This window comes from Ursus americanus, chromosome 29 (genome assembly GCF_024610735.1).
Source record: "Ursus americanus isolate L20-20 chromosome 29, mUrsAme1.1.p, whole genome shotgun sequence".
NCBI classification, from domain to species: domain Eukaryota; kingdom Metazoa; phylum Chordata; class Mammalia; order Carnivora; family Ursidae; genus Ursus; species Ursus americanus.
The window spans coordinates 11,461,176-11,478,496 of record NC_142155.1 but is presented as its reverse complement, the minus strand read 5'-3'; the positions used below and the strand labels follow the sequence as shown (position 1 = coordinate 11,478,496).

At 39.2% G+C, this 17,321-nt stretch overlaps 1 protein-coding gene across 4 annotated transcripts in view; it reads left to right on the top strand.

The window, feature by feature from the left end:
- LOC123796136 (uncharacterized) overlaps window positions 1-17,321 on the top strand; it is a 244,053-nt gene that overhangs the window by 131,646 nt on the left and 95,086 nt on the right. The gene's annotated exons all lie outside the window — the stretch shown is intronic.

The window sequence follows — 17,321 nt, the reverse complement described above, 5'->3', positions numbered from 1 at the left end:
AGTAAACCATTACCAATAGGTAGCTTCTCTCAGAAATATAAGAAGGAAATAAATAAATAAATAAATAAATAATGAAATAAATAATGAAATAAATAATGAAATAACTAGAAGGGCACTGGGACCTATATGGTCATCTAGGGTAAACTTAAATTATTTTGTTTGGGAATGAATGGCAAAGGGAAAACATTATTTTTACAATTTAAGGGGGATGAACTAGGATCTTTTCCAGTTGTAGGAAATTTTGTTATTTAAATTAAATTTACTTTAATATACATTAGTTTTGTAATTTGAGGCTGGAGTACACTGTCTTCCAGTGTTAGAAAATTTTGTAATATAGTTAAATGCACTTCCATCCTAAGTTTGAACAAAAACTTCTATTTCTGGACCTATCTGTGTAGTTCCAGAATATTAATATATACATACACATATATATGAATACATATACAAATCAATATTATAAATAAAACATGGTCCTTAAAAATGAATTATTATTAATGTTGTGTTAGAAGGCAGGACCAATATTTCAGAACGGTGTCTTATAATGAATAATATACATTATACACATTACACAATAAAATACATTACTCCACAGAGTAAACACACAAAATAGAAGCACAGTCATACTGAGGATAGAATGCTGAACAGGTATTCCAGTAGCTATATTTTGTAGTTTTGTTTTCCCTTTTGCCATTAACCTGGTATAAATGATTTGATGTTGTGTCTCAATCTTCCATTTGTGGAGGAAAACCAATATCAGCCCTGTTTAAATTGCCGCATGAGAGTCGTTGCCATACAACTTGGGCATAGGTAAACCATATTCTTAGTAAACCTGAAAACAATCTGAACCTTTAAGCAGTTGAACCTGGGGATAATTATTTGCCTTATCCGAGAGATATTTTATTCTTTTGTTTAACTCTGGACTAGTCAATGGACTTGTATATGAAGAAAAATATTGTGGACTAGTATAGTATTGTTTAGTATACGTAAATATGCTACAAGACAAAGCAGAAGATGTGTGCTTCAACACAGATACCAAATTCTAGAGGAATTGAGAGTGAGAAGCCTCAAGGGACACTTAAGACTATTTCAGCGGCAGTATAACCTGAGTTGGCATTATAACCTAATGGCAAAGTAACCTGAGTTAGCAAATTAAAGGAATGATTCACCAAATAACAAAAACTGCAAAAAAATTAGGTAATATTGCACTTCTTGAAGGATAGCACTTGAGATTCTATGAGTTGTATGTTGGGTGAACATATGATTTACCTCCCAAACAGGGACAGTTTTGAGAACGAAATGAGGTCTATTAATAATTATTTTAAATAGTAAATGTAAACTAAGATTATCTTGGGCAAGCTAGGATATAGTGTTAAGTCTGAAACTGGGCAGAGTTTGAGATGTTACCCTACCTGCAGGTTAACAAGTTATATTTTTATATATTAAATTATATATTTATATATTTAACTATATATATGTATGTAGTTATAGTTACATAATTATATACATACTAATGGTAGAAACACAAGATCTCTGGCTGGATCAGAAAGTAGATCTCTTATTTCCTCACAGAGCATCTTGTGTCAGTTCCCCACATGAGAGCTCTGGGAGAACCAGGTGGACCTGCACAGTTACCACAGGAGAGGAACACACTGTGAAACTCACAACTTATATAGCATATGGGCAGCTAGCATGTCTTCCCATCCTCCTCTCTGGGAAGAGAAAGAGACAGAGTGGGGGCGAAGGGGGCTTGCTCTGGAATGTAAACAAATGATCTCTGAGGAGGGGAAGGTTTCTACCTCATTACCTTCACCACCCCGGAATGTAAACAAATAGCTCCAGGGAGACAAATTTCTCTCTCTGGAGGGCTCTATATTTAGGGTTGCTGTTCAATCATCCTTTAATCCAGGCGCCAGTGCTCTTTGCTCAGAAACATTGCAATATTCATGGAACATTTTCTAACAACAATTATGTTGCCCTCGTTGAATATTACTGGTGTGCGTGACTATCTTTTCAAAACCAGGCAGTTAAGGTTAAATGCTGGGTTTTCAGTGCAACCTAATGCTTTCCTTAACTTCTAGGATAGCCTGTTTGGTGTCATATATATGCGTGTTCATATTTGAATTACACACCCAGAGTTTATCCGGTTGAATTGCCCCAAAGAATTCTGGGATGAGAAATATAGACATTAGCTCTATTTTGGGTTGCAAACTACAGAAATCTAACTAAGCTAGCTTGGGGAGAAAAGGAGAATTTGCTATAAGGCCACTGGATGTCTCAGAAAACTCAAGGGAAGGAACAGCTGAACTAAGGGATTCTGACTCTGACTCTTTTCCTTGTTCTCTCTGTACCTCTGCCTCATTCTTCTCTCTCATTGCAGATGACCTTTCTGTGCATCTCTGTCCATATGGTTTCATATGTAAAATATAGGGTGTTTTTGTTTCAAAATCCTAACAGAGATCTTAATTGATCATTTACATATCTCCTTGTCTTAGACTGTGGTTGCAAGAAACAGAGACACCATTGAGTTACTCTGAGACACTCATGTAGTAACAAAAGAGACCCACAGGGGGTCTTAAGGAAGACTTGTGGATTCCCAAATAAGCAGGATTCAACACTGAGTTAGAATCTAGAATTAAGTGAACTTTTGTCCACAAAAGTAAGATTTTGTTGATCTTTGCCTTTACCATGATTTAGAAATGCACTCTGCTATCGGAACCGCTACTATGCTAGCCAGCAATAGCTACATTACTTCTAGGCAGTGTTCATGAAAAGCATGCCCTCCCTTGGGCACTCCTGGCCTTCCTCCACATGCTTCTCAGTTTCTGTTTCTGGTAAGAACTTTCAAGTCTCCTTTCAGTGGCATCTTTAGAATTTCTGTTTAGATGGGACTTAAGGGTAACAATTAGGTTTGAAGAGAGGCTTTAAAATGAAGTTTTCATTATTAAGAAAAGGTCCATTTTAAGAAATTGAAGTTAGAGTGATAAAGATTATGGAGTAGGGTGAAGCTCTTTCTAACACCAGTTGCCAGAGCTAGAAATGCTCAAATTTCCAAAAGAGAGAATAGAAAGTGACTGTCATCTTTGTTGGGGCAGAGCTTTTGCACTGCCCTAAAGTCATGTGCTCTCCCTGGCTTAATCAGGGGTGTCAAGGAAGGCATGGCCATGTGTCATGGTCCATAGAAAGAGCTATTTGGACCATATCACCTAAGGCTCATGTATCATCACCACCAGTGTTCCTCTGATTAAAGCAGAGGTAAGCTAACCCGCAAGAGTACCAAGTCAACGACTTGAGCCCATTGGTTTGGACGGTGGGCAACCTTGAGTAAGTTATTTCCTCTCTTTAAGCTTTAATTTTCTTGCCTTTAAAATGGGGATAATGTCCCTAATTGATAACTGTAGTGACAAAATAGTGACAATCAAATAAGACAGTAGAGATAGAATTTTGTGATTGGTAAAGCTGTATAAAAGTAAGAAGTTGGGGCACCTGGGTGGCACAGTGGTTAAGCGTCTGCATTCGGCTCAGAGCGTGATCCCAGCATTATGGGATTGAGCCCCACATCAGGCTCCTCCGCTGGGAGCCTGCTTCTTCCTCTCCCACTCCCCCTATTGTGTTCCCTCTCTCGCTGTCTGTCTCTATCTCTGTCGAATAAATAAATAAAATCTTAAAAAAAAAAAGTAAGAAGTTAATGCCTATAATGCTGTAGAAATTTTATTAAAAAGATTTCATTTATTTATTTGACAGAGAGAGAGTGTACAAGTAGGGGGAGCGGCAAGCACAGGGAGAGGGAGAAGCAGACTCCCCGCTGAGCAGGGGGCCTGATGTGGGAGACATAGGGCTCAATCCCAGGACCCGAGGAACATGACCTGAACCAAAGGCAGATGCTTAACTGACTAAGCCACCCAGGCACCCCAGTAATGCTGTAAAACATTTAAAAGACTTGGGTAATATTAATAATTAAATGGCCGACAATTCCTGAATGCTTCTGCTTTAAAAGCTTTATGCATATTAATTTAATTAATCATCATAATTACTCTATGGGACATGTATTATTATTGTTCCTATTTTAAGATGACAAATCTAATACATACAGAGGTTGAGTAACTTGTTCAAGGTCGTACAGCCAGTAGCTAAAGCTAGGATATAAACCCAGGTGATCTAGCTCCAAAACGAGTACTCTGTTCTACCTAAGTCTGCAATATTGTTTTATTTATTTATTTATTTGTTTGTTTGTTTATTTATCTATTTCATTTTTTATAATTTTTATTTTGTTATATTAGTCACCATACAGTACATCCCCAGTTTTTGATGAAATGTTCCATGATTCATTATTTGCGTATAACACCCAGTGCACCATGCAATATGTGCCCTCCTTAATACCCATCACCGGCTTATTCCAATCCCCCCCCACTGAAGCCCTCAGTTTGTTTCCCAGAGTCCACAGTCTCTCATGGTTCATTCCCCCTTCTGTTTACCCCTCCTTCATTCTTCCCTTCCTTCTCCTGCCGATCTTCCTATTTCTTATGTTCCATAAATGAGTGAAACCGTATGATAATTGTCTTTCTCTGCTTGACTTATTTCACTTAGCATAATCTCCTCCAGTCCCGTCCATGTTACTGCAAATGTTGTGTAATTGTTCTTTCTGATGGCTGAGTAATATTCCATTGTATATATGGACCACATCTTCTTAATCCAGTCATCTGTTGAAGGGCATCTCGGCTCCTTCCATGATTTAGCTATTGTGGACAATGCTGCTATGAACATTGGGGTGCATATGGTCCTTCTCTTCACTACGTCTGTATCTTTGGGATAAATACCCAGTAGTGCAATGCCTAGATCATAGGGTAGCTCAATTTTTAACTTTTTAAATGACTTCCACACTGTTTTCCAAAGTGGCTGTACCAACTTGCATTCCCACCAACAGTGTAAGAGGGATCCCCTTTCTCCACATCCTCTCCAACATTTGTTGTTTCCTGCCTTGTCAATTTTTGCCATTCTAACTGGTGTAAGGTGGTATCTCAAGGTGGTTTTGATTTGAATTTCCCTGATGGCTAATAATTTTGAACATTTTTTCATGTGTCTGTTAGCCATTTGTATGTCTTCATTGGAAAAATGTCTGTTCATATCTTCTGCCCATTTTTTGATTTGATTATTTGTTTCCTGTGTATTGAGTTTGAGAAGTTCTTTGTAGATCTTGGATACTAGTCTTTTATCTGTAGTGTCATTTGAAAATACCTTCTTCCATTCTATGGGCTGCCTCTTAGTTTTTTTGACAGTTTCCTTGGCTGTGCTTTTTATCTTGATGAAGTCCCACAAGTTCATTTTTTCTTTTGTTCCTCTTGCCTTTGGAGATACGTCATGAAAAAAGTTGCTGTGGCCGATATCAAAGACGTTGCTGCCTATAATCTCCTCTAGGATTTTGATGGATTCCTGTCTCACATCAAGGTCTTTCATCCATTTGGAGTTTATCGTTGTGTATGGTGTGAGAGAGTGGTGAAGTTTCATTCTTTTGCATATAGCGGTCCAGTTTTCCCAGCACCATTTATTGAAGAGACTGTCTTTTTTCCACTGGATGTTTTTTCCTGCTTTGTCAAAGATTAGTTACCCAAAGAGCCAAGGGTCCATTTCTGGGTTCTCTATTCTATTCCGCTGGTCTATGTATCTGTTTTTGTGCCAGTACCATGTTGTCATTGTGATCACAGCTTTGTAGTATAGCTTGAAATCTGGCAACGTGATGCCCCCAGCTTTGTTTTTCCTTTTCAACAGTTCCTTGGAGATTCGGGGCCAGAATTTTCTGTTTCCATACAAATTTAAGGACTATTTGTTCCAGTGCTTTGAAAAATGTCATTGGTATTTTGATCGGGATGGCATTGAAAGTGTAGATTACTCTGGGTAGCATGGACATTTTAACTATGTTAATTCTTCCGATCCATGAGCATGGAATATTTTTCCATCTTTTTGTGTCTTCTTCAATGTCTTTCAAGAGTGATTTGTAGTTTCTAGAATATAGATCCTTTACGTCTCTGGTTAAGTTAATTCGAAGGTAACGTATGATTTTTGGTGCTATTATAAATGGGATGGATTCCCTAATTTCTCTTTCTTCAGTCTCATTGTTCGTGTATAGAAATGCAACTGATTTCTGAGCATTGATTTTGTATCCCGCCACATTACCGAATTGCTGTATAAGTTCTAGTAGTTTGGGGGTGGAGTCTTTTGGGTTTTCTTTTTTTTTTTTTTAAAGATTTTTTATTTTTATTTATTTGACAAGAGAGAGACAGCCAGCAAGAGAGGAAACACAAGCAGGGGAGTGGGAGAGGAAGAAGCAGGATCCCAGCGGAGGAGCCTGATGTGGGGCTCGATCCCAGAATGCCGGAATCACGCCCTGAGCCGAAGGCAGACGCTTAACGACTGCTCCACCCAGGCGCCCCTTGGGTTTTCTATATAGAGTATCATGTCATCTGCAAAGAGAGACAGTTTCCCTTCTTCTTTGCCGATTTGGATACCTTTTATCTCTTTTTGTTGTCTGATTGCTGTTCCAAGGACTTCTAGTACTATGTTGAATAATAATGGTGAGAGTGGGCATCCTTGTCGTGTTTGTGATCTTAAGGGAAAGGCTTTCAGCTTTTCCCCGTTGAGAATGATATTCACTGTAGGCTTTTCATAGATGGTTTTTATGAAATTGAGGAATGTAACCTCTATCCCTACACTCTGAAGGGTTTTAATCAGGAAAGGATGCTGTATTTTGTCAAATGCTTTTTCTGCATCAATTGAGAGGATCATATGGTTCTTGACTCTTTTCTTGTTGATATGCTCTATAACACTGATCAATTTGCAAATGTTGAGTCACCCTTGCATCCCAGGGATGAATCCCACTTGGTCTTGATGGATAATCCTTTTAAGGTACTGTTGGATCCTATTAGCTAGGATCTTGTTGAGAATTTTGGTGTCCATATTCATCAGGGATATCGGTCTGTAATTCTCCTTTTTGATGGGGTCTTTGCCTGGTTTGGGGATCAAGGTAATGCTGGCCTCATAGAATGAGTTTGGTGGTTTTCCTTCTGTTTCTATTTTTTGAAACAGCTTCAGGAGAATAGGTATTATTTATTCTTTGAATGTTTGGTAGAGTTCCCTGGGGAATCTGTCAGGTCCTGGACTTTTGTTTTTGGGGATATTTTTGATCACTGCTTCAATCTCTTCATAATTAATCGGTCTGTATAAAAAATCAATTTCTTCCTGTTTCAGTCTTGGTAGTTTATAGGTTTCCAGGAAGGCATCCATTTCGTCCAGGTTGTTTTAATTATTGGCATAAAGCTGTTGATAAAAGTTTCTAATGATCCTTCCTGTTTCATTGGTGTTGGTCGTGATCTCTCCCCTCTCATTCATAATTTTATTAATTAAAAGAATAAACTTATTCTTTTGAATAAGTCTGGTCAGTGGCTTATCGATCTTATTTATTCTTTCAAAGAACCAGCTTCCAGTTCTGTTGATCTGCTCTACTGTGCTCCTGGTTTCTAATTCATTGATCTCTGCTCTAATCTTGATCACCTGCCTTCTCGTGCATGGGTTAGGCCTGTTCTTCTGTTCCAGCTCCAGCTTCTTGAGGTGGAAAATAAAAACTGCATTTTAGATTTTTCTATTCTTTTGAGTGAAGCTTGGATGGCTATATATTTTCCCGTTAGGACTGCATTTGCAGTGTCCCACAGGTTTTGGACTGATGTGTTTTCATTCTCATTGGTCTCCATAAATTATTTATTTATTTATTTATTTATTTATTTATTTATTTATTATTATTTTTTTAATAATGATTTTTTATTATATTATGTTAGTCACCATACAGTACATCCCCGGTTTTCGATGTAAGGCTCGATGATTCATTAGTTGTGTATAACACCCAGTGCACCATGCAATATGTGCCCTCCTTACTACCCATCACCGGTCTATCCCATTCCCCCACCCCTCTCCCCTCTGTAGCCCTCAGTTTGTTTCTCATAGTCCATAGTCTCTCATGTTTCATTCCCCCTTCTGATTACCCCCCCTTTCTTTCCATAAATTATTTAAACTGATTTTTAATTTCCTGGTTTACCCAATCATTCTTGAGCAGGATGATTCTTAGTTTCCAAGTGTTTGAGTTTCTTCCAAATTTTTCCTTGTCATTGAGGTCCAGTTTCAAAGCATTGTGGTCTGAGAATATGCAGGGAATAATCTCAGACTTTTGTTATCAGTCGAGACTTGTTTTGTGACCCAGTATATGGTCTATTCTGGAGAAAGTTCCATGTGCATTCGAAAAGAATGAGTATTCTGTTGTTCTGGGGTGTAGTGTTCTATATATATATCTATGAGGTCTATCTGGTCCAGTATGTCATTCAAAGCTCTTGTTTCTTTGTTGATTTTCTGCTTAGGTGATCTGTCTATTGCTGAGAGTGGAGTGTTGGGGTCCCCTACTATTAACATATTATTATCTGTATGTCTCTTTATTCTGGTTAAGAGTTGGCTTGTGTATCTAGCTGCTCCCCTGTTGGGGGCATAGATATTTATAATTGTCATATCCACTTGTTGGGTACATCCTTTAAGAATAATATAGTGTCCTTCTGTATCTCTAACAACAGTCTTTAGTTTAAAATCTAATCTGTCTGATATGAGAATTGCTACCCCAGCTTTCTTTTGAGGTCCATTGGCATGAAAAATGGTTTTCCATCCCTTCACTTTCAGTCTGGATATATCTTTAGGTTCAAAATGAGTCTCTTGCAGACAGCAAATGGATGGGTCATGTCTTTTTATCCAATCTGCAACCCTGTGGCATTTATGGGAGCATTTAGGCCATTCACATTGAGAGTGATTATTGAGAGATATGATTTTAATGATGTCATGTTGCCTGTGAAGAATTTCTGTTCTGTATCACTCTTGGGATCTTTTTACTTTTATAGAAACTCCCCCCTTAATATTTCTTGTAGGGCTGGCTTGGTGGTCACATATTCTTTCAGTTTCTGCTGGTCTTGAAAGGTCTTTGTCTCTCCATCAATTCTGAATGACAGCCTTGCTGGATAAAGGATCCTTGGCTGCATGTTCTTCTCAGATAGAGCTTTGAAAATACCCTGCCAACCCTTCCTAGCCTGCAAGGTCTCTGTAGACAGGTCTGACATTATTCTGATGTTTTTCCCTCTGTACGTAAGGATTTTCTTCCTCCTGGCCGCTTTCAATACTGTATCCTTGGATCTAATATTTGCGAATTGCACTATGACATGACATGGTGTAGGTCTGTTCTCATTGACTTTGGGAGGGGTCCTCTCTGCCTCTTGGACACGAATGCTTTTTTCCTTTGCCAGATTAGGGAAGTTCTCAGATACAATTTGTTCAAATATCTCTTCTAGACCTCTTTCTCCACCCCCTCGGGGATGCTGATGATTCTGACATTGGAATGTTTCATTGAGTCAGTAATCTCCCATAATCTACATTCTTGAGATTGGATTTTTTTGAGCCATGTTTCTGTTTTAACTTTCTCTTCTACCATCCCATCCTCCAGTTCACTAATTCGTTCTTCTGCCTCATTTACCCTGGCAGTCAGAGCGTCTAGTTTAGACTGCATTTGATTCATAGCATTTTTAATTTCTGCCAGATTCACTCTCATTTCCACTCTTAGAGATTCTATATTCTCGTTAATGTTTTCATTAATATTTTTTTCAAGCCTACACATAATCTTGACCATTGTTACTCTGAACTCCATTTCTGACAATTTGGTTATTTCCATATCCCTCAGTTCTGTGGCAGAGGCTTTTCTTTGCTGGGGGGGAATTTCTCCTCCTCGTCATTCTGATGAGGAGAGTTTGCGGGGATGCCCAGAGCCCAAATTATTAACCAGGACCCAGGCAGTGTGCACTTGTTTTATAGGGACCTTAGGGATGTGGGCTTCTTGATTTTTCAGCCTGCCTTCTGGGGGAGGGGCCTGCTGCGCTGATACTCAGGCAACCCTGTTTGGGTAGAGTCACCTTGTCCCCTGGAAGGGGGGACGGGGATGGGCACAATGTGAGCTGGTATTTCCGGGCTTTAGTTCTCTGACGGCTTTCCCTGGCGGTTTTCTGTGACTCTTCTGAGAGTCAGAGCAGCAGTGGCCGTATCCTAGCCTCTGTCTCAGAATATAGAGGTCACAGTCTGCTCTTCACTGAGCTTTCTTTGCCACTTTAACTCTGTTTCTATCGGTGCTGCTAAAAACCCTGCAGCGTCCCAGTTTGTGCCCCCCACAGCCGCTCTCCCAGACCTCACTTCCAGGGCCAGCACGTCTCTGTCCTTGGTGCTTCTAACGCTGCCAGCCGCCCCCGGTTTCCGGGTGTGCTCCCGAGCTCTCAGTTTCAGTCTAGTTCGAGTGTGCGCTCCAGAGTGCCGGTTTTCAGTTTGGACGCGCATGCGCTCCTGAGCTTCCGGTTTTAGTCTGGTTCCAGTGAGCGCTCTGGAGCTCCGATTTTCAGTCCAGTCGCACGCGTGTTCCCAGGCTCACGGTCTCAGTCTGCTCTCTCGTGGGTGCCCTTCCGCGCGAGTCCGGCACACTCCCCAGCGCAAGTGGCTACTGCTTCCCGGCGCCAGAGCTCGTTGGCTCCCTCCCCCTTCCGTTTATCATCTGATATCTGTGCGGGGATTCACGGCTGCCTGTTTCGTACCTCAATATTCAGCGCTGGAAATGTTCGTTTGTAGAGATCCAGATGTGTCTTCCTGCATCTCAGGCTGATTCCTTGGGTTTTCAGGATGGTCTGGTAGATATCCAGCTCAACTCGGGACCAGCTGAGAAAGGGTCTCCTACTCCTCCGCCATCTTTTCTCCTCCTTGCAGAAAGTGGTCACTTTTCTGTTCATAGTGTTTCTGCTACTCTTTTCTTCATTCTCCAGTTGCGTTCATAGGTATTCAGAATGGTTTGGTAGCTCTCTAGCTGAATTCCTGGGACCAAAAGAACTTTAGGTCTCCTGCTCCTCCGCCATCTTGGAACCTCTCTGAACTCCCTCCTTTTAGGTTTTTATGGACACTTCATGTTGTAGGCATGATTGATGCAATCACCGGCCACTTGAGCTCAATCTCCTGGCCCCTTCTGGTCCAGAGTTCAGCTGCTGCGGACGCACCAGGTACTGGAGCTGGGCCGAGACCCACAAGCAAGGACACATCCGGCGGGAGGACAACGTCGTTGTGGCAGCAGGGCATGCACTTGGTGTTTACGGAGAAGAGGCCACTGAGCGCCACAGACGTGGGTTGCACCACAAGAAGCTGCACAGGTGGAGCTAAGTCTGCAATATTGTGATAAAATTCCATGATCTATTAATAGACAATATAAAAAGTATAAATTCATCCATTGGGTACAGAAATCAGCTTTCTGTACTGTCCCAAAGAGCTAATAATAACCTTAAAAACTTAATGAGTTCTTATATGAGAAAAGCCTCCACTTTACACACATCTGATATTGGCCAAAGTTTTGCCACTTGTTGGTTTAAAAGATTGCCTTCATTTGTTTTACTCGTGTTTCCACACTTTGGTTAGAGAGTTTCTTTATTCTTTTAGAAGTACCCATAACTATTAGTCAACTCTTTGACCAAAAAATTAAATCCCTTGATCTTTTGTAAAGAAAATAGCTCTATAATTGTCATCTCTCTTTGTTAAGAAATTCAGTTCCTTTCAAACATATGCCAAAGCAAACATTGGTTTTTCTGAATCCCACAATTTTCTAATTTCCTAGTTAATACTTTGATGTGTACATACAGATTTTCTGAAAATAATCGAAAACTTCTATTGCTCAAAACTGTTCCTATTTTAATTATGTAGCTTTTTATAAAGAAAAGTTTGACAGGTAGTTCTTATTTTGTTCTTTTTTTAACGATTTATTTATCTATTTTAGAGAGAGAGAGTGTGTGTGTACAAGCGAGGAGGGAGGCAGAGAGAGAGGGAGAAAGAGAGAGCATCCCAAGCCAAATCCCCACTGAGCACAGAGCCCTATGCCAGGCTTGATCCCACAACCCTGAGATCACGACCTGAGCTGAAACCAAGAGTCAGATGCTTAACCAACTGAGCCACCAAGGCACCCCTTATTTTGTTCTTTTTACTTTCACTTATTTTAGTTTTAAAAAATTAACATACATTTCATATTAATAGTTATTTGTAAAGGGTCTAAATATTCCACGTGATTCTCACTTTCCACAAACATATAGTACAAAAGCAGGGAAGAAATAGGCATAATAATGTACTATTAGTATTATTATTTTAATACCTAACAATCATCAAGGATTTTCTATGTTCTAGGAACTGTTTTTGAGTGCTTTACATGTGTAATTCATTTAATCTACACAACTCTACAGCATTGGTGTGGCAAAGATTACTGGGTTTCTCACTAGTTTTTATTCTCCTGTTTTGATATAGTAATAGAAGTTTCAGCAAAAGGCATATGGTATCTCTTGATACTAGATGTGGCCATTGAATATGTTCTGGCTAATGGGATGTGAGCGGAAGTGACTTGGGGGAAATTCTGGATCATAGCTGTAATGGAAATGAGAGCCTACTCCTTCTCTTACTCCTCTCCTGCTAGCTGCAGTGTGGACATCTAGCCAGGCGGGAGCTGGAGTAGCCATCATGGTCCATGAGATGGAAGCCACATTTTAAGAAGAGCAGAATTTGACAAAGGAGCCTAATCCCACAGTCTCACAGCCACCTCCTCAACCCTACACTCCTCCATCAGAAATAAACTTCTATTTCTTTTAGGTGGCTGTTATTTTTCCACTATCTAACTAATGCTGTTGGTATCAACACCATTCTCACTTTGACATTGGGTAAACTGAAGTACTCAGAGGTTAAGTGATTAGTAGCAGAACCAGGATTTGAACTACAGTTTGGCTTCAGAGTTTTCCCTCTTAACCATAACATTCTACTGCCTCTGATAAAATTAATTTGTACTTAGTTAATTTTAACACATGTGATTTTCTGCCATCTGTGATTTAGGAGGTCAAGGAATTTTTCTTTGCTCTGCCGTATTTTGGAATGGGTAAGGGGTATGGTTGAAATTATCTGGATATGGCTAGATTTATGTAGGGAAGGATAGTAAGGCTGATCATGGAAAGCAGAAGAAAGGGCAGAAGATCGTGATAGGGAGATAATTAAATGGGGAAGTGAGGTTTGATTAAACCATTAAAGAGGTTTGATTTGGGCACAGCTGACATGGTGGGCAAATAGTAACTATGATGAAGAGGAAGGAGATAAAATGAATGTTTTCATGTCTGTGGCTTCTCTGGCTCCATGTCAGTTGAGTCAAGGTTGCCTAACATCTTGAAGTTGGTCTGATGAGCTGCAAGTTCCATAGAACAATAAAGATTATCTTCTCCAAGGTCCAAAAGAGCATATGATGCTCTCAAAACTTGAGTTTCAAGGTGACCTTCTCCACATAGTCTCTTCAGTTTTAATGCCTTCCTGGCTTCCTGGAAACCACCAGGAGCAGCATTTCATAGAAAAGCATTTAAAGCTACAATTTTACTCTGCTGTCTATCCTGGATTTTCCTCTGTCAGTTTTTTGACAGCAAGGGTAAGATAGCCCATGGGATTAGAAAGTATGATATCTAAAATTAGAAGATTCTGGAACCATCTCAGATTGACCCCTTACTTTCCATATAGGTTGGCCTAAATCCATTGCAGAACAGAAGTGTTTCCTCTCATCATATGATTTTTGAATATGTTTCTTCACTTCTCTGGATTTCATTCTCCTTAAGTTTGAATGGAAAGCTTGGAAAGAGAGTGGAAGTCATTCACAGGGATAGCCCTCCATGGTTTTCCCTTCTCAATAGCTTTGAATTCTCAAAACACTGAAAAAGAAGTCATAGGCCATGAATTTTCTTGAATTCTTCCTTAACTCTTCATTGTCCCAGTTACTTAGATAATTGGGAGTCTTATGCACTCATGCCTTTGTCTAAGAATCCATGAAAGAGGAAATGGATGTCTTATTAGGCAAGATGACTTGTATTTGCTTAAACTATGACTAAGGCAAAAAGATAATTCCACCTTTAGGAAAGTGGAATTGTTCTAGGGAGAACAATAAGAAGATGCATATGGGCTCCACATTTCTGCCATCTAGGCAAGACTTCTCATTGAAAGAAGAATGTCCTAACTTCTAACTTCATGAACGTCCTTTCCAGAGAGGAGTGGTATTGACCCTCACTAACAAAGAATTCAATACAATTCAGCATATGCTTGATGCAAATCATTATCAAGTTGATAGGGCTTTATGCATGGCAAATTGCTTTCACAGTACAAGGCCCCCTGCCCAATGTAGGTGAGACACATGAATAAAATATGATCCCTGCTCAGAAGGGTTCCATAATCCAGAGTAGAAAATAGACACATGCATAAATAATTCTAACTCAAGATAGACCCTGATATGTACTTTATTAGGAAATGCTAGGAGAACAGTGCAGGAGAGATTACTTCCAATAGGGCTGTAAATGAAGGTTTTTTGCAAAAGTGAGAATTTGTCAGACCTATTGCTAATAGCAAATGTAATTTGTCATCTACCTTACATAGATTATTTCTTTTATGTTTTATTCTCACAATAACCCAATGAGGAAGTACAACATGAAGAAAAAAGCTGGAACATGCAGGAAATTTATTGGGTTAGAGGTACATGTAGCAGGAGTTGATGCTGCTATTTACCTAGAGCAAACTACAGAGTTGCCCATGTGAGAAGCATCTAGATTTTAAATCACTGCCAGTAATTGAAGAGTGTGCCCTATGGCTTTTGATTTGGGGCTCCTAAAGCAGATTTTATGCATGTCTCATAGTCTGTATTCTAAGTCTGTTGATACTAACATGCCTTTCAGATTTGGAAAAGATCCTTCTCAGGATTTTCATATAATGTGGTAGCCAACAAGTGGAAAATTGGAAATTTCATTTTATTGTGTTGAACCACATGAAATTGTCATCTTTGTAGGAATATTGACATTTTCATGTAATTCGACCTTAATGTACATAGATAACATTGGGCAGCCATTACTTGACTTTAGGACAGAGGGTGACATGATCAAATTCGGGTTTTGAAAGGGTAAGCATGGGAATTTTATTTACTTTACTTTACTTTAAATTAAAATTTTGAGGCAGTGTTCCATGATTCATTGTTTGCGTGTAACACCCAGTGCTCTATGCAATACCCATCACCAGGCTAACCCATGGGAATTTTAGAGGAGGTACTGGAGTACAAGGACCTGAAGGCAGGAAAGACCTAATACAGTGGTGTTAGTGAGAGATGCTAACACCTGAATGAGTCTCTCGCATTAGGTGTGGGCTTCTTCAGGGCAGATACCGTGTTTCTGGTAAACGTCTACTGAGAATGGTGTAGGTGCCCAAAAGAGAATTATTAAATGAGTAAGTGAGAGGGTAGGAGTAGAGAGGAAAGAAAAGACATAACAGATATTCTCCTTGTAGGATCTACTAGAATGTAGAGATAAGAATAGGGTGAAACAAAACAAGTCATTTTATGTTGTCAAAGAAATGTCAAGAAGAAAGGAAGAATCAGCAAATAATGTCAGTGGTTCACTTTCTGCTAGTGATTTCTCCAGGCTTCTTCCATTGGCTGACATCTCTGACAGGGAAAACTTAGAATCTTGAAATGTTATGTTAAACAAACACTTTAAAGATATTGGGGGACGGACTTCTGAATGCTTCATTTCTAGGTGTGGTTTCCAAGTGCAGAGTTCCTGGGTGTCCCCATTTGCCAGCTCACTTCTGGCCTAGCGGATCTTGGAAGCTCCTTGATTTCTAGTGTCTTTTTCTATTGGCTACTGCATGGCAAGATAGCCGGGTCTAGTAATGTTGTCCTTTAAAATCTAGCACTGGAAATAACTAGAGAAGTTAATTCAGCGTATCCCAAAGTTTGTTCCTATTCCAAAAGACATTAATAAGTGTAAAATATATATTTTTAAAATTTTTATGTACAAATAAATATAGGAAATGTTGAGTTAAACAAGATTTAAAGAACTTTTTCCTTTCTTAAACACTGCTTCTTTCAGATTTTTGCAAAGTGCATGAATCTCCAAAATGGGATGAGAATCTAAAATGTTTCCTAAACTTCATTTACCACTAAACCTTTTTCTTAATGAATGTTTCATGTGTGTAGTGTTTTATGGCCTACACTTAAGGAAATGTTGATCTAAGATTGTTTATCTGATATATTTATTACTCTTTTAGTTCGGGGATGTTCCCTTATTGTTGGCTAAATTTTTAATACTGACTTTGGGTAATTACAGCAGAAATCCACCAAAGGCTTATAATTAGGTATCAGTATAACTATAATAATTTTTTAAAACCCTAACTCTAGGAAAAAAAAAGTTAAAAGGAATCATTCCACATTATCAACAGTAGTCATTTTAGTATAGTGGGAATATGTAGTTTTTTCCCTTCATTTCTGTCCCAAATACTATTTAAGACTATGTCTCTAATATAAATAGGAAAAAAAAAGAACTAAAAGGAAGAGTGATAGAGGAGAGTGAAAAGAAGACAATGAGACTCAAATTTTTCAAGATGTTTTTCTTACATAGGTTTCTTCCATTTCATTTTTTATGATGCAATATATTGCAGTTCTTACCTTGATCCTTCAGATTGCGCTATTGCAGTTATTAGTAGGCACTGTCGGGTGGTAGAAAGGGCCTGGGATTTGGAGATTTAGAGGATTTAGGCTTTAATCCTAGCTCTCCTGCTTAAGAAAGAAAAACAAAAAACAAAACTTTGGTAAGATGTACTTCTCTGCATGCCACTGTTTTCTTCTGGTTTTTCACTATGGTTCTGTGATCTTGATAAGCTACTTAACCTGAGCTTCAGGAAGCTCGTCTGTTAACTCTCAAAGGATTTTATAATACCACCCTGCTAGACATAAAATCTAATATTTGTGTTAAGTAGCTTTTTAAAATATATTTTCTTCTTTTTTAAAAACTCTATTTTCATTACAAAAAATACATTTTTTTAAGTTTATTTATTTATTTATTTGACAGAGAGAGGGAGAGAGAGAGAGAACAAGCAGGGGGATTGGCAGGCAGAGGGAGAGGGAGAAACAGACCCACGGAGCAAGGAGCCTGATGCGAGGCTCGATCCCAGGACCCTGGAATCATGACCTGGGCCGAAGGCAGCTGATTAACCGACTGAGCCACCCAGGCGCCCCCCAAAAATACATTTTTATTGTTGTAGGCAACTTACAAAACACGGGGAATTCATCATAAAATCATAAACAGCACCATGACCTCACCACCCAGCAATATCTACTTTGTTGAATCTGCTTCGCGTTTGCTTGTCTGTATCTTACTACACTGTAAGAAAGGTAAAAGCAG